General features: G+C 43.7%; 2 non-coding genes across 2 annotated transcripts; both read left to right on the top strand.

Moving 5' to 3' along the window:
* Window positions 1-2,939: 2,939 nt before the first annotated feature.
* LOC145596279 (small nucleolar RNA R71) lies at window positions 2,940-3,045 on the top strand. The gene has a single exon (XR_014103133.1). It is a non-coding gene; the product is annotated as a small nucleolar RNA R71 (small nucleolar RNA).
* A 9,792-nt stretch (window positions 3,046-12,837) lies between these two features.
* On the top strand, window positions 12,838-12,943 carry LOC145596277 (small nucleolar RNA R71). Its single transcript, XR_014103132.1, has one exon. It is a non-coding gene; the product is annotated as a small nucleolar RNA R71 (small nucleolar RNA).
* Window positions 12,944-14,939: the final 1,996 nt, after the last annotated feature.

The following is a 14,939-nucleotide window of genomic DNA, read 5'->3' as shown; positions in this document are numbered from 1 at the left end:
ATCATATCACTAAAAATGGACATCATACAACGTTGGAATGTTGCGGGAGCATTACAAAGCCCAAAAGGCATCCTACGATACGCATAAGTACCGTAGGGACAAGTGAAAGTCGTCTTCTCTTGATCCTTGGGGTCAATCGGGATTTGGAAAAATCCCGAATAACCATCAAGAAAACAATAGAAGGAATGCTTTGTAAGCCTCTCCAACATTTGATCTGAACGGTAATGGTAAATGATCTTTGCATGTACTTGTGTTGAGTTGGCGATAGTCAATGGACATGCGCCAACCGGTTACAAGCCTAGTGGGGACTAGTTGATCATGATCATTTTTCACTACCGTCATTCCCCCTTTCTTAGTCACAACTTGCACAGGAGATACCCAATCACTATGAGCAATTGGGTATATAATTCCTGCATCAAGAAGCTTAGCCACTTCCTTCCGCACAACCTCTTGCATGGAAGGGTTAAGCTTCCTTTGCCTTTGCCTAACGGGTTTGGCATCTCCCTCTAGATCAATTTTGTGCATGCATAAAGAAGGACTTATACCTTTGATGTCATCAATGGTATAGCCTAAAGCTTTCTTGTGTTTTTTCAAAACATTGATCAAGAGGGAGGTTTGCTCCTCCGTTAGGTTGGAATTAACAATCACGGGGAAAGACTCATTAGAACCAAGAAATACATACCTCAAGCCCAAAGGTAGAGGTTTCAAGTCTACCTTTGGTGCTCCCTTACCATTGGTGCTCTCTTCTCTTTCCTCAACTTGAAAGAGGTCATGGGTGTGAAAAGCCTCCTCCTCCATGCTCTCATATATCCATGCACTCGCTCTTGCTTTCCTCTAGCAAATCCTCATAGAATTGAATGTCGTCCTTGTGAACACCTAGCTTATAATCATTCAACAATACACTCTCTAGGGGATCGTTAGAAGCATGCAAATGGGAACGAGAGAATTCACTAAGCATGGAATCTAGAACATCTACTCTAAAGCATTCACTACTTGAGGAAGGTTGTTGCATGACACTATTCAAATCAAACTCAATTGAATCATTGTCAATTTTCAAAGATATTTTGCCCTCCTTCACATCAATAATGGCCCTAGAGGTGGCTAAAAACGGCCTACCCAAGATAATAGGAATCCTTTCATCCTCATCCATTTCTAGCACATAAAAATCCACGGGGAATGTGAACTTCCCTACCCTAAAGGGGATGTCCTCAACTTTCCCCATGGGAAATTTAATGGACCGATCCGCTAGTTGGAGAGTGGTGTTAGTGGGGGAAAGGGTTCCTACACTAAGCTTTTGGTAGACGGAGTAGGGCATGAGGCTCACACTCGCTCCTAAATCACACAAAGCTTTGTCAAACTCAATGCCATTAATAGAACAAGGGATGGAAAAACTACCCGGATCCTTCAACTTAGCGGGAAGTTTGTTGGAAAGGATTGCACTACAATTGGCGGTCAAGCTCACCGTTTCACACTCCCTTCTCCCACTCAATAGTTCTTTCAAAAACTTAGAGTAATGGGGCATTTGTTTCATAGCATCTACAAAAGGAAGGGAAACATGCAAATTCTTGATCACATCCAAAAACTTCCCAAATTGAGCATCAAGCTTAGCTCTCACAAATCTTTGGGGAAAAGGTAGCCTCTCCTCTCTAGGTTGGAGATTTAGGGGCAAGGGGGTGGTCTCTTTTTCCTTTTGCACCTCAACATCCTTCTCCCTCTCAACATTAGAAGGTTCCTTGGTTCTCTCACCCCCCCTCTCCAACTCTACTTCATTTCGAGGTTCTTCCTCAACTAAGGGGTCACTCCCTACTACCTTTCCACTCCTTGTTGTCACGGCATACAAAGGTTTTGGGTTGACTCCTTGACTAGGGATAGAGGAAGAAGAAGAAGAAGAGGAATTGGAAGCAAGTTGGGCAATTTGGGTTTCAAGCATTTTCATATGAGCATTGGCTTGCTTTTTATCCTCCTCATTCCTCTTCTTTTCCTCCTCATGCATCTTCATGATGGCATCTAGCTTAGCCATCACGGGATCATTAGGAGGGGCCTCAATTTGAAGAGGTTGTTGAGGTGGAGGAAGTTGGGATTGATGGAAACCCGGAGGCCTATTGGTTTGGGCATAGTTAGAAACATTTTGGCCCCTATTGCCTCCGGTTCCTTGGTTGGGAACATTGCTTTGTCGATTATTTCCCATGTTACCTTGATCACCAAAATTTTGATTTTGATGGTCTTGGTATCGGGAGTTGGGTTGTTGGTTTTGGTAGCCATACCCTCTTTGGTTAGAGTAGCCTCTTCCATTGAAATTGGAAGGGCCTCCCCCACCATGGTATTGGTTACCATAACCACCACCACTTTGGTTCCAACCACGGTTTCCACCTTGATTCCAATTCCCCATTTGATTGGGGTTTGGCCTCAAGTTCCCTACATTTACCATTCTAGGAGCAAAATTCATAGCATTGACATCTTCTACATTATCATCATGTTCATAGGGAGGGGGTTGAACTTCACAAGCATACACACAATGGGAGGTATCATGATCATAGGTTTCACAATTTGAGCAAAACATGCATCCTTGAGGCATTTTATTATAAGAAGAGGGGGAAGAAGTGGCCATACCATTGCCTCCCTTGGTTGAAGGAGAGGTATTACCATGAGGGTTGGACCTTTCTTTCATCATTTCATCCATTTGCTTGGCCATCTTGGAGATTTGGGAAGAAAGGTTGTTGATTGCGTTGGCTTGCTCCAATGCATAGACACCTTTGCTAGAAGTGGCCTCCCTTTCTCCTTCGTACCAATCATCATAATGCTTTGCGGCCTCCTCTATGATGCATTCCACTTCATCCTCTCCCTTGTTCATGATTGGACCGCCGGCGGCGGCATCTAGGCTTGTTCTCCCTTGAGGTGAGAGACCTCCATAGAAAGTGTGGATGAGTTGATACTTGGGTATCCCATGATGTGGGCATTGGCGTTGAAGCTCCTTGTACCGGTCCCATGCCGCACTTAGAGTCTCACCACTCTTTTGGCGAAAGCCTTGAATCAACGATCGAGCCTCGGCGGTCTTCCTATGGTTATAAAATTTCCTCAAGAAAGCCGTAGTCACTTGGTCCCAAGTTGTGAGAGAGTTAGGGGGCACCTCCTTCTCTAGCCATTCTAGACCTCTCCCAATTAAAGAAAATGGAAACATCTTGAGGCGGATGTACTCTTGAGTCACCCCGTTGGCTTTGATTGTGTCACAATATTTCTCAAATTCTTTTAAATGCTCATGAGGGCTCTCAAATTTTCCACCCGAGAATTGTTTCCTCTCTATCAAAGCAATCAAATTGGGCTTGATTTCGAAATTGTTGGCTTGAGTGGTAGGATTTAGGATCCCACTTTGGGCTCTAAAGGCTTCGGGAGCCCTAAGACGACTCAAAGGTGTGTTCTCTCCCATTTTAGGACCTTCTTCACTTTCGGACTTAAAGTTTGAAAAGGGGTTGATTTCCGGACTTGATGGCGAATTAGGGCTATCTAAGTCTTCACTTGAGGGTGAAGATGGTGGAGTATCTTCCAATTCTCTTACTCCTTCTTTCGTTGGGGTGTGAGAATTTCTACTCCTCGCTCTCGCTTCTCTTCGAAGTAAGGACAAAGATCTTTCTAACTCCGGATCAATGGGAACCAAAGACCTTGAGCGAGTTCGTCCTCTGTTCATACAACAAAGCTAAGGAGAACGTAAGCACTGACAAGTAACAAGAAGTAACAAATACTAACAAACAAGGAATGAGATAGTCTCAAATAAAGTAATGAAAAAGTAATGGAAGCCGTCTCCCCGGCAACGGCGCCAATTTGACAAGGGAATAAACGTGTCGTCAAAAGTCTATCCCTAGATCAAATATAATTTATACACCTAAACAAACCTAATACAAGTATAAGGCAAGTATAGGGGTCGAACCACAAGGAGACATGCATAAACACCACATTCACTACTTAATACTTAAGCTACCTCGGAACGAGAAGTGTGAAAAGCTAAGAAATTAGACTAGAGATTAAGAATGATTAAAAATCAATATAACTAAGCACCAAGGGAAGTAGGTAGATGTAGTTGCCAATTAATCATGCAATAACACGGAAGCAAAGCAATGGTAAACTAAGCATGCAAGAATATCGAATTAAAGCTCAATCTAACCGCCTTCCGGGGTTAATCAAATTCTCCTAACATAGCCTCCATGTTTCCACACTAGAACCATATATTAGAAGGTGCAATCAAAGAACTATCGATAACAATGAATCTTAACTAAGTCAACTTCCGTTTCTTGTTAGCAAAGATTCACCTTTAATCAACTAACAATGTGCACTTGCAAGAAGATTAAAGAATATCAAACATACAAAGACTTTAATCACCATTAACAAAACCCCAACATCATAAGCATGAATCAATCAACAACTACACCATCCCCACACCCTTGGCTAGGTGACTACTCACAAATCATATTGAAAACAATATCAATCATCAAATCAATAAGCATCAACATGATCAATAAGCAATGAAGGAAAATCAAAATAAGCAAATAAAACTAAATACAAAAGCAAAGAAAGAGAGTAAGAGATTGCTCATTAATTGAAGATGAAGATTTACAAAGATTCAATCAAGCTCCTTCTTCAATATCCAAGTTCATCAATGGAAATCCACACTTTCTCTCTCTACTAATGAAGTTTCTCTCACTAGATTAGGGCTAAAATGTACATAATAGTCTCATTACCAAACTAGGGGTCTTAATATGCCCCTCACATTACTCTAAAGATGAGTTAAAATGCACGAAAATACCCACGAGAGCGGCCGCTCCATCGAGGGTGAGCGGACGCTCTAGAGGGTATTAATCAAAACAGCCGCCTTACTGGAGCGGGCGCTCTCCCAGTCAGGAGCGGGCGCTCCAGGTGTGGAGCGGGCGCTCCTCTCTGGTGGAGCGGACGCTCCATAAGTCTGGAAAACAGGGGATCAGATGAGAAAATGGAGCGGGCGCTCCTCTCTGGTGAGCAGCCGCTCCTCTTTAAAGCTCCGGACTCTTCTCCAAATCCATGCTCCTCTCTTCCGCTATTCCAATGCACTCAAAAGGTTGACTAAGCCTCGAGCAGGACCACACGAGCACTCCATCCAACCTACTCAAACACTCATACACAAACATAAGTATAGAAAAGAGGGAAAGCGGCAAAGCAAAGCCAAAAACAAAGTAAAAAGGAGGGGAAAACAAAAAAAGGAACAAGGCAAAGCAAACTAAAACAAAGTGCTTGAAAAGGCTCAAACAAGTGCCAAGTGAAGGGAAAAATCCTTAAAGAAAAGGATAAAAGAGTGGTATAAATACCACTCATCACTTTTCGAGTCTCATCCGCTCATTCTAAATCAATGCCGAAATAAATTTCAAGAATAAAAATAGAAATCCTCCCCAGCGGAGTCGCCAAAAGCTGTAGGGAATATTTCAAGCATTATCCTTAGTTATTGTGATCATACACTTAAGCATGGTGGCGTCAAAGGGAAATAAGCTAGAGCAAAAGAGTTGCCAAGAAGTTTTAGGAACTTGTAAACCGTTCACAAGGTGAAGGTTACACCCCTTAACGATCCATGAGATCGTCAACTCCAAAATGTCTGGAACCAATCAGGGTTCGGGGATGAGGGTACGAATCCAATCTAAAAGAGAAAGGACCCATCCTATAAAATAAGCCTCTACTTTATTCTACTCGAATTCATGTGCGCTTTCTAACTAACATGCAATCATTAGATTAACCCTAAACCTATTTAATCTATGTTGATTGAATATTAATGCACAAATATATCTATTATTAGCGATCACTTGAATTAAATCATATTAGCCTAAACCAAATTATTAATTTTCTTATTAGGTGTGATTTCAAGTACAAATTCCCTTTAAACAAGCATAAAAGACGTGATCAAGCAATAACAATAATATAAATCAAGCAACATGATAATAATCATAATCATCAAAATCATAATAATCATATCAACCCTAAAGCAAAAAAATAATAGCAAGATTCTAGGTGTTTTGGATGTTTTTGTCCCTCGGGAGAGTTACATCTCGAAGATTGGTCCGACTAGCTCTGTACCTGCAAAAACAACGGAGACTTCGGATGGGTGGAGCTCCGCCTCCAACGATCAAGTCAGTAACTTGAAGAAGGATAAAAAGCGCGGAAATTAAGGTGGGGATCTGCTTGGATTCCAAGCTTAGATATTCTCTAATGTGAGAGAAAATGGATGTAATAAATGATGGTGAATGCCCCCAAAATAGGGGAATATCTCCCTATTTATAGGGTCATGGGGAAAAGTGCCCTCCACTAGGTAATTCTAACCTAGGGCAGGTGGGCTACGCCGCAAAAGAGTGGATTTGGGGAATTGGGCCCTTGAAGGCCGCAATTCTTGAGGAGGTATCTGGGAGTGCCACGTGTCAGCTGGAGATTGGTCAGAGGTAACTTGCCAGCCTCTGACACGTGGCAGGCCCTCATTGGTCCAAGTGTCTAGGGTGAAAAATACCCCAAACATGTGCTCCTCACAGGGGTCACGTGACAGGTCACGTGACGCCTGTGACACGCGTCACCCCAGGAGGGGTGAACAGTTAAATTCCTTATTTAATGGAGGTGTGACGGGGATTCCACCGTTTCACCCCTCTATAAATAGGGATTTACCCCCCTTTCTCTCCTCTTCACTTTTCATCATTCATTGACTATTTAGAGGTCACGTGACCCCTGTGACACGCGTCACCCCAGGAGGGGTGAACAGTTAAATTCCTTATTTAATGGAGGTGTGACGGGGATTCCACTGTTTCACCCCTCTATAAATAGGGATTTACCCCCCTTTCTCTCCTCTTCACTTTTCATCATTCATTGACTATTTAGAGAGAGAAAGAGATTTTCTAGAGAGAGGTGCTCTGCTCCCGGTTGCGTTCTAGCAAATTCAAGATCTCCGTGTGATTTCTCAAAGTCACCCGGTCACCAACTGTTGCTGCTTTCAGATTTTCAGAACTTAAAGTAAGGTAACTATCTGTTCCCTTCTTTCAGTTTTTCCTTCTTTTAGATTATATATATTCATTTCCGGCTGTATACATTAGTTTTTCAAAAAATAAAATGGACTCTCCATCCGCACACACGGCACTGCCTAGGACGTTCAGCCGGTCTCCTAGTACGGCTGAGTCTAAAACCGGGGGTGCCTTTTATGGAGTTTCATAAATGCTTTTCTCATCTCCGGCTTCCTCTCTCTCTTTGTGTCTGTGCAGGACACAATGGCTAGAGTAAAACAAACGGCTACCAAACCCAGGCGACAACGCACTAGGAAAGTGCCCGCTGATGAAGTTGTGAGAGAAGAGGACTATGAAGGTCCTGATGAGCAAAGTGACTCCCAGGAGGATGCCCCCTCCACTTCCTCCAGTAACGAAATGGAAGAGGGAGACGGTGAGGAAGCCGCCTCCTCTCCAGGGCAAGAAAATAACTCAGACGACGAAGCCGCTGAGAGGTCAGAGGCCGAAGCATCCGACTCTGATCAAGAAGACTTTGCTGAGGTGAATCGCCGTTCAGCAAAAGTAATAGAAAATCCGGATCCTACGAAGACCAGGATGCGACCGGGAGATATTTCTCTTCTGGAAAGTGGATTAAGGCCTTCAAACAACAACATCCCTTTGGAAAGGGATGGGATATTATAGTCTCGCCTGCCAATGCTGTAATTGCTTGGGGGGACGATATTGACAACGCAAACAACTATTTTGTTTGCTATGAGGCGCTGATAGAAGTCGGCCTCCGCTTCCCCCTTCACAGAGGTATCAAAAAGATTTTGAAGGGGTATGACTTGGGAGTTTGGCAACTGACCCCAAACTCTTGGGTCAATATTCTGAGCTACATTGCCACCTGCGAGCTCCAGGATATTGAGCCCAGCTTCACTGCTTTCGCCCATATGCACTACCTGAAGAGTGCCCCAGGCCGATACGAGGCGTGGTATACTATTTCCACGCTCTCGGAGTACTTAATGACTTTGGACAAGGTGTCAAAATGGGGAGGATAGAAAGACAAGTAGTACTTGATCTGTTCCCCTTCCTTGAAGAAGAATGAGATTCTCCGGTGCTACAACAAGGAGCCGGCTTTGGTGGGCCAGAAATGCGTGCGCTCTACTCTGTCTACCAAGGCCAGGGAGCAGATAATAGAGCCGGAGTTTTTCAAGACTACAATTGAGCCCTTGGGGGATGGGTCTCATATAGTTGTACCAAAAAACTGGATCCCCCATCCGGATTTTTCCTCGGACAAGAGATTCTTGTCCGCCTGTGGGTTGAGCAACATGTTTCCCAAGGGTAGACTCACTCACCCACCCGTCAATTTAGCGTCTGCATTTTATACTTCAGTGGTTTCAATTATTTTTGTTCTAATCTTTTTTCTTTGATTTTTGCAGAAGAAGCAAGGAATATGGTGGACCCTGGTAAGACACCGGCTAAGTCTGCCGCCCAGCTCCGTAAGGAGTCGGTGCTGGCCAACAAGGCAGCCGATGAGGCCAAGGAGGCCAAGAAAGGCGGGGTAAGATGATCTATTTTTCTGTCTTGAATTTCTTAAAGTTCTTTTGATGCCGGTTGACTAACTTTCATGTTATTTTGCAGGCTCCTACTACCATCCTCCCCCGCTCCATCACAAAGGTCTTGATAAGACTTGGGGATGAGCAACTGAAAACACCGGCTGCCGAAGCCGGGAGGAAAAGCTCATCGATCTCTGGCTCTACTGCCAAAGACCGGCCCGTAACCGGAGGCAAGAGTCCCGCCACCATGAAGTCTCTAAGTGAAAGCTCAGAGAGAGAAGGCAAGAAATAGCCGGATGCCCTAGAGGCATCAAAGAGTGGCGAGCCACTTAAAGCTGCATGTGGTGCTACAGCCGGGGGGGGAGGAGATGGCGAGAGCTGACGCCAAAGGTAAGATTGAGATTCCTTGACCGCTTGACTTTATGAGAGTCAAGACAATGGTCGACCCTTTCGGGGGGTCAGTCAGCAGCCGGCAAAGAATGAATTCCAAGTACGCTGCTAGACTCTCACCAAATACTTCTTATGGTGCAGATGCTACTTCTAGGCTCCCTTGCACCGCCCAACCTTGAAAGGTGATCCGCCACCACGTTCTCGGCTCCCTTTTTATCTCTCATTTCATAATCAAAGTCTTGGAGAACTAAAACCCATCTCAACAACCTTGGTTTAGCTTCCTTCTTCCCTATCAAATATTTGAGAGCCGAATGGTCGGTGTACACAATTGTCCTAGAACCAATGAGGTAGGTTCTAAACTTCTCAAATGAGTGAATAACCGCTAAGAATTCCTTCTCGGTGGTTGTGTAGTTTCGTTGGGCGTCATTGAGAGTTTTGGACAAATAATGTATGACATGAAGTTTCCCATCCTTTCGTTGCCCAAGAACCGAACCAATAGTCTCGTCGCTTGCATCACACATTAGCTCAAATGGAAGAGACCAATCCGGGCCTTGGACAATAGGGGCGGTGCAAAGGGCCTCTTTCAACCTACAAAAAGACTCTTGACAAGCATCATTAAATATAAACTCTTTATCTTGTTGCAATAGGGATGTGAGAGGCTTTGCAATCAAAGAAAAGTCTTTTATAAAAGGCCGATAGAACCCGGCATGGCCAAGGAAAGACCTCACTTCCCTCACGTTGGTGGGGGGAGGAAGTTTCTCAATGACCTCTACCTTGTCTCTATCAACCTCAATGCCGGCATGGGAAATTTTGTGCCCAAGAACAATCCCACTTTCTACCATAAAATGGCATTTTTCCCAATTTAACACGAGGTTAGCCCTCTCACATCTTTCTAAGCAACGAGATAAATTAGATAGACAATCTTCATAGGTGGCCCCTCCAACGGAGAAGTCATCCATAAAGACCTCTATCTCATCCTCAATCATATCACTAAAAATGGACATCATACAACGTTGGAATGTTGCGGGAGCATTACAAAGCCCAAAAGGCATCCTACGATACGCATAAGTACCGTAGGGACAAGTGAAAGTCGTCTTCTCTTGATCCTTGGGGTCAATCGGGATTTGGAAAAATCCCGAATAACCATCAAGAAAACAATAGAAGGAATGCTTTGTAAGCCTCTCCAACATTTGATCTGAACGGTAATGGTAAATGATCTTTGCATGTACTTGTGTTGAGTTGGCGATAGTCAATGGACATGCGCCAACCGGTTACAAGCCTAGTGGGGACTAGTTGATCATGATCATTTTTCACTACCGTCATTCCCCCTTTCTTAGTCACAACTTGCACAGGAGATACCCAATCACTATGAGCAATTGGGTATATAATTCCCGCATCAAGAAGCTTAGCCACTTCCTTCCGCACAACCTCTTGCATGGAAGGGTTAAGCTTCCTTTGCCTTTGCCTAACGGGTTTGGCATCTCCCTCTAGATCAATTTTGTGCATGCATAAAGAAGGACTTATACCTTTGATGTCATCAATGGTATAGCCTAAAGCTTTCTTGTGTTTTTTCAAAACATTGATCAAGAGGGAGGTTTGCTCCTCCGTTAGGTTGGAATTAACAATCACGGGGAAAGACTCATTAGAACCAAGAAATACATACCTCAAGCCCAAAGGTAGAGGTTTCAAGTCTACCTTTGGTGCTCCCTTACCATTGGTGCTCTCTTCTCTTTCCTCAACTTGAAAGAGGTCATGGGTGTGAAAAGCCTCCTCCTCCATGCTCTCATATATCCATGCACTCGCTCTTGCTTTCCTCTAGCAAATCCTCATAGAATTGAATGTCGTCCTTGTGAACACCTAGCTTATAATCATTCAACAATACACTCTCTAGGGGATCGTTAGAAGCATGCAAATGGGAACGAGAGAATTCACTAAGCATGGAATCTAGAACATCTACTCTAAAGCATTCACTACTTGAGGAAGGTTGTTGCATGACACTATTCAAATCAAACTCAATTGAATCATTGTCAATTTTCAAAGATATTTTGCCCTCCTTCACATCAATAATGGCCCTAGAGGTGGCTAAAAACGGCCTACCCAAGATAATAGGAATCCTTTCATCCTCATCCATTTCTAGCACATAAAAATCCACGGGGAATGTGAACTTCCCTACCCTAAAGGGGATGTCCTCAACTTTCCCCATGGGAAATTTAATGGACCGATCCGCTAGTTGGAGAGTGGTGTTAGTGGGGGAAAGGGTTCCTACACTAAGCTTTTGGTAGACGGAGTAGGGCATGAGGCTCACACTCGCTCCTAAATCACACAAAGCTTTGTCAAACTCAATGCCATTAATAGAACAAGGGATGGAAAAACTACCCGGATCCTTCAACTTAGCGGGAAGTTTGTTGGAAAGGATTGCACTACAATTGGCGGTCAAGCTCACCGTTTCACACTCCCTTCTCCCACTCAATAGTTCTTTCAAAAACTTAGAGTAATGGGGCATTTGTTTCATAGCATCTACAAAAGGAAGGGAAACATGCAAATTCTTGATCACATCCAAAAACTTCCCAAATTGAGCATCAAGCTTAGCTCTCACAAATCTTTGGGGAAAAGGTAGCCTCTCCTCTCTAGGTTGGAGATTTAGGGGCAAGGGGGTGGTCTCTTTTTCCTTTTGCACCTCAACATCCTTCTCCCTCTCAACATTAGAAGGTTCCTTGGTTCTCTCACCCCCCCTCTCCAACTCTACTTCATTTCGAGGTTCTTCCTCAACTAAGGGGTCACTCCCTACTACCTTTCCACTCCTTGTTGTCACGGCATACAAAGGTTTTGGGTTGACTCCTTGACTAGGGATAGAGGAAGAAGAAGAAGAAGAGGAATTGGAAGCAAGTTGGGCAATTTGGGTTTCAAGCATTTTCATATGAGCATTGGCTTGCTTTTTATCCTCCTCATTCCTCTTCTTTTCCTCCTCATGCATCTTCATGATGGCATCTAGCTTAGCCATCACGGGATCATTAGGAGGGGCCTCAATTTGAAGAGGTTGTTGAGGTGGAGGAAGTTGGGATTGATGGAAACCCGGAGGCCTATTGGTTTGGGCATAGTTAGAAACATTTTGGCCCCTATTGCCTCCGGTTCCTTGGTTGGGAACATTGCTTTGTCGATTATTTCCCATGTTACCTTGATCACCAAAATTTTGATTTTGATGGTCTTGGTATCGGGAGTTGGGTTGTTGGTTTTGGTAGCCATACCCTCTTTGGTTAGAGTAGCCTCTTCCATTGAAATTGGAAGGGCCTCCCCCACCATGGTATTGGTTACCATAACCACCACCACTTTGGTTCCAACCACGGTTTCCACCTTGATTCCAATTCCCCATTTGATTGGGGTTTGGCCTCAAGTTCCCTACATTTACCATTCTAGGAGCAAAATTCATAGCATTGACATCTTCTACATTATCATCATGTTCATAGGGAGGGGGTTGAACTTCACAAGCATACACACAATGGGAGGTATCATGATCATAGGTTTCACAATTTGAGCAAAACATGCATCCTTGAGGCATTTTATTATAAGAAGAGGGGGAAGAAGTGGCCATACCATTGCCTCCCTTGGTTGAAGGAGAGGTATTACCATGAGGGTTGGACCTTTCTTTCATCATTTCATCCATTTGCTTGGCCATCTTGGAGATTTGGGAAGAAAGGTTGTTGATTGCGTTGGCTTGCTCCAATGCATAGACACCTTTGCTAGAAGTGGCCTCCCTTTCTCCTTCGTACCAATCATCATAATGCTTTGCGGCCTCCTCTATGATGCATTCCACTTCATCCTCTCCCTTGTTCATGATTGGACCGCCGGCGGCGGCATCTAGGCTTGTTCTCCCTTGAGGTGAGAGACCTCCATAGAAAGTGTGGATGAGTTGATACTTGGGTATCCCATGATGTGGGCATTGGCGTTGAAGCTCCTTGTACCGGTCCCATGCCGCACTTAGAGTCTCACCACTCTTTTGGCGAAAGCCTTGAATCAACGATCGAGCCTCGGCGGTCTTCCTATGGTTATAAAATTTCCTCAAGAAAGCCGTAGTCACTTGGTCCCAAGTTGTGAGAGAGTTAGGGGGCACCTCCTTCTCTAGCCATTCTAGACCTCTCCCAATTAAAGAAAATGGAAACATCTTGAGGCGGATGTACTCTTGAGTCACCCCGTTGGCTTTGATTGTGTCACAATATTTCTCAAATTCTTTTAAATGCTCATGAGGGCTCTCAAATTTTCCACCCGAGAATTGTTTCCTCTCTATCAAAGCAATCAAATTGGGCTTGATTTCGAAATTGTTGGCTTGAGTGGTAGGATTTAGGATCCCACTTTGGGCTCTAAAGGCTTCGGGAGCCCTAAGACGACTCAAAGGTGTGTTCTCTCCCATTTTAGGACCTTCTTCACTTTCGGACTTAAAGTTTGAAAAGGGGTTGATTTCCGGACTTGATGGCGAATTAGGGCTATCTAAGTCTTCACTTGAGGGTGAAGATGGTGGAGTATCTTCCAATTCTCTTACTCCTTCTTTCGTTGGGGTGTGAGAATTTCTACTCCTCGCTCTCGCTTCTCTTCGAAGTAAGGACAAAGATCTTTCTAACTCCGGATCAATGGGAACCAAAGACCTTGAGCGAGTTCGTCCTCTGTTCATACAACAAAGCTAAGGAGAACGTAAGCACTGACAAGTAACAAGAAGTAACAAATACTAACAAACAAGGAATGAGATAGTCTCAAATAAAGTAATGAAAAAGTAATGGAAGCCGTCTCCCCGGCAACGGCGCCAATTTGACAAGGGAATAAACGTGTCGTCAAAAGTCTATCCCTAGATCAAATATAATTTATACACCTAAACAAACCTAATACAAGTATAAGGCAAGTATAGGGGTCGAACCACAAGGAGACATGCATAAACACCACATTCACTACTTAATACTTAAGCTACCTCGGAACGAGAAGTGTGAAAAGCTAAGAAATTAGACTAGAGATTAAGAATGATTAAAAATCAATATAACTAAGCACCAAGGGAAGTAGGTAGATGTAGTTGCCAATTAATCATGCAATAACACGGAAGCAAAGCAATGGTAAACTAAGCATGCAAGAATATCGAATTAAAGCTCAATCTAACCGCCTTCCGGGGTTAATCAAATTCTCCTAACATAGCCTCCATGTTTCCACACTAGAACCATATATTAGAAGGTGCAATCAAAGAACTATCGATAACAATGAATCTTAACTAAGTCAACTTCCGTTTCTTGTTAGCAAAGATTCACCTTTAATCAACTAACAATGTGCACTTGCAAGAAGATTAAAGAATATCAAACATACAAAGACTTTAATCACCATTAACAAAACCCCAACATCATAAGCATGAATCAATCAACAACTACACCATCCCCACACCCTTGGCTAGGTGACTACTCACAAATCATATTGAAAACAATATCAATCATCAAATCAATAAGCATCAACATGATCAATAAGCAATGAAGGAAAATCAAAATAAGTAAATAAAACTAAATACAAAAGCAAAGAAAGAGAGTAAGAGATTGCTCATTAATTGAAGATGAAGATTTACAAAGATTCAATCAAGCTCCTTCTTCAATATCCAAGTTCATCAATGGAAATCCACACTTTCTCTCTCTACTAATGAAGTTTCTCTCACTAGATTAGGGCTAAAATGTACATAATAGTCTCATTACCAAACTAGGGGTCTTAATATGCCCCTCACATTACTCTAAAGATGAGTTAAAATGCACGAAAATACCCACGAGAGCGGCCGCTCCATCGAGGGTGAGCGGACGCTCTAGAGGGTATTAATCAAAACAGCCGCCTTACTGGAGCGGGCGCTCTCCCAGTCAGGAGCGGGCGCTCCTCTCTGGTGGAGCGGACGCTCCATAAGTCTGGAAAACAGGGGATCAGATGAGAAAATGGAGCGGGCGCTCCTCTCTGGTGAGCAGCCGCTCCTCTTTAAAGCTCCGGACTCTTCTCCAAATCCATGCTCCTCTCTTCC

This window comes from Chenopodium album, chromosome 19 (genome assembly GCF_948465745.1).
Source record: "Chenopodium album chromosome 19, dcCheAlbu1.1, whole genome shotgun sequence".
In the NCBI taxonomy this organism is placed as follows: Eukaryota; Viridiplantae; Streptophyta; class Magnoliopsida; order Caryophyllales; family Amaranthaceae; genus Chenopodium; species Chenopodium album.
This window is presented reverse-complemented; position numbering and strand designations above follow the sequence as displayed.